We start from the raw sequence: 2,700 nt of genomic DNA on the forward strand, positions 1-2,700 counted from the left end.
AGCTATCTAAGGATGGTACTATAGAACGCCACCTCAAGGTAGGCCTAGTGGCGCCATCTCTTGGTCAGGCCGGAAACTTATCAATCCACCCTCGTATCTCTCAAACTTAAGAGTATGTTGTAGAATCGTTTCCAGTTTAATATTTAGGAATTTGCAATCGTGTATGTTACATTAAAATATTTAGTACTTATATTACTGTTTTCTTCTATTTTATTTGAATAACTGTACACTTTAAGGTAGTATTTTGTGTGTATATATTAGTTATATTTTCTCAAATATGTGATTCTAATTTCAAGGTAAAAGTGCCATCAATCATTTAAAATTTTTAATCGTACAATTAAAAATAATGTTGTAAAAAGCTCTGAATAAAAAGTTTGTAACATTTGGAAATGTTCAAACATTTTTCTCAAATTAATATTTTGCCTGGCAAACAACGCCACTGATAATAAACAATGAAGTTCTTGAAAGTATTTTTTTTCAAATATATATATATATATATATATATACATATCTATAACCAAGAGAGTAGATAGGGACAGTGGGAATCTCGTTAATCCATTCATGCGCGTCACTAATTAGATGACTAGGCATTTGGCTATCCTGAAAGAGAGGAATTTTTAAAACCCCCTGCGAGCAGGGTAGACCGTTATAAAGTTTATTCTCTCCCTTTAATTACTCTGATTAAGTGCAAAGCGACACTACGATCACACGTCACACTCATACGAGCAGACTCTTGTGTAGATCGCCGAAGATCGATATTGGTCTTATAGCGCTCCTATCAGGACTCATGCACGCACGTTCCCAATCATTCTAGTTGGGGAAAGTTAAGAAACTTTCCCAAACCACATGCCACTACGAGACCTTCCCAACTTGGGCAGGTGGTCGACAGCTCGAATCGACCAAGGACTACCTGCCCTCCCATAGTACTCGTCAGAGTGCACCAGCTCAACTAGGCAGTGTCGCCACTCATTGAGATCTTAAAAAGACCCGTTTACTTAAGTCATAGTTACTCCCGCCGTTTACCCGCGCTTGCTTGAATTTCTTCACGTTGACATTCAGAGCACTGGGCAGAAATCACATTGCGTCATCACCCGCGAGGGCCATCGCAATGCTTTGTTTTAATTAGACAGTCGGATCCCCCTAGTCCGTGCCAGTTCTGAGCTGAGCGTTGAATGGCGGCCGAAGAGGACGACCACGACGGCGGAACCGTCACGGAAGCCTCGCAGCAAGGAAGATCCGCGGGAGGCCAAGGCACGGGACCAAGCTCGGATTACGGCCCGAAGGTCATTCACCTCGCTAGATTCGCTAGATAGTAGATAGGGACACTTTAGTGTATTTCGACATACAAGTATGTACGAATCCATAATCCCGAGGGGCACACGCCGCTCCTTCTTACAAAGGACTCAGAAACCCTGATCTACATCTAGCAGGACCATCGAGCCAGTGGAGTCGGGTAGCTCTAGCGTGCAGCCAGACTCCGGCGGAGACGGTTATGGAAAAATTACTTGCAAGCTTTGCAGAGGAACTGTTTAAAAGTTTCATTGCGAAGCCAGATCAAGCTGAGAAGACCTAGGCGCCTCTTTCGAGGAGAGTAGATTAGCCCCTTACAGGTACACGAATGGACCTGGAAGAGTTACCAGCGGGGACCACGTAGAGGTTTATACTCTAAGTTTTTCCCTCCTCAACAAAATGAGGGGGGAGAAACTTCGCCTGCACTAGCGTAAGTTGAGGCAAACACTAGTGCGAAGCACCCGGGAGCGCAGGTTGCTCGGCCTTTGAGCCGAGGTGCTGCAACCAGCGTTTTCCCGCACTAGCGTAGGACGATGCAAACGCTAGTACTAAGCACCAGCAGATCCAAGTTGCTCGGTCATACAAACCGGGTGCTGCAACCTGGGTTTATTTGCATTAGCGTAAGTTGGGACGAACACTAGTGCTGGGGCACCCGAAAGCGCAAAGTGCTCGGCCGCACAGGCCGGGTGCTACAATTTGTGTTTGTTCGCACTAGTGTAAGGCGATGCAAACACTAGTGCGTAGCACGAGATAAGGACAGGCTTCTCGGTCATGCAAACCGCGTGCTGCAGCCTGAATCACCTTGGGGCACAGATTGCGCGGCCGTGAAGGTCGGTTTCTGCAATCTGCGTTCGTTTGCGTTAATGTAGTTGAAATGTAACATTAGTGCTGAGCACCTGGAGGCACAGATTGCTCTGCCTTGAAGGCTGGGTGCTGCAGTCTGCGTTTGTTCGCACTAACGTAAGTGAAGTCAAACATTAACTGCTATGCACCAGATTGTGCAGATTGCTTGGCCCTGGAAGCCGGGTGCTGCAGTCTGCATTTTTTTTTCTTCTCGCACTAGCGTAAGACGTACCAGACACTAGCGCTAGGCACCGGAAAGCACAGGTTGCTCGGTCGTTCGGACCGGGTGCTGCAACCTGGATTGTTAACTCTGGTTTCCACTATTCATTAACTGACTCTTCCCTCTCCATTCAACCACAGAACCTCCCGCGCGAAGTCGGCAAATAGTTGGAACGTATCCTTTCTGACAAGTGCTTTCACTGTGCCAGCTTCGAGTCCCAGGTTACCTAGAAGTTCACGAAGGGCAACCCGTTGTGGGCTGAATTTTTCGCATTCGAAAATAATGTGTTGAACTGTCTCAACCTGCCCACACTCACATTCGGCATGTTCAGTCAGATTGCGCTCAAA

This window comes from Belonocnema kinseyi, chromosome 6 (assembly GCF_010883055.1).
Source record: "Belonocnema kinseyi isolate 2016_QV_RU_SX_M_011 chromosome 6, B_treatae_v1, whole genome shotgun sequence".
In the NCBI taxonomy this organism is placed as follows: Eukaryota; Metazoa; Arthropoda; class Insecta; order Hymenoptera; family Cynipidae; genus Belonocnema; species Belonocnema kinseyi.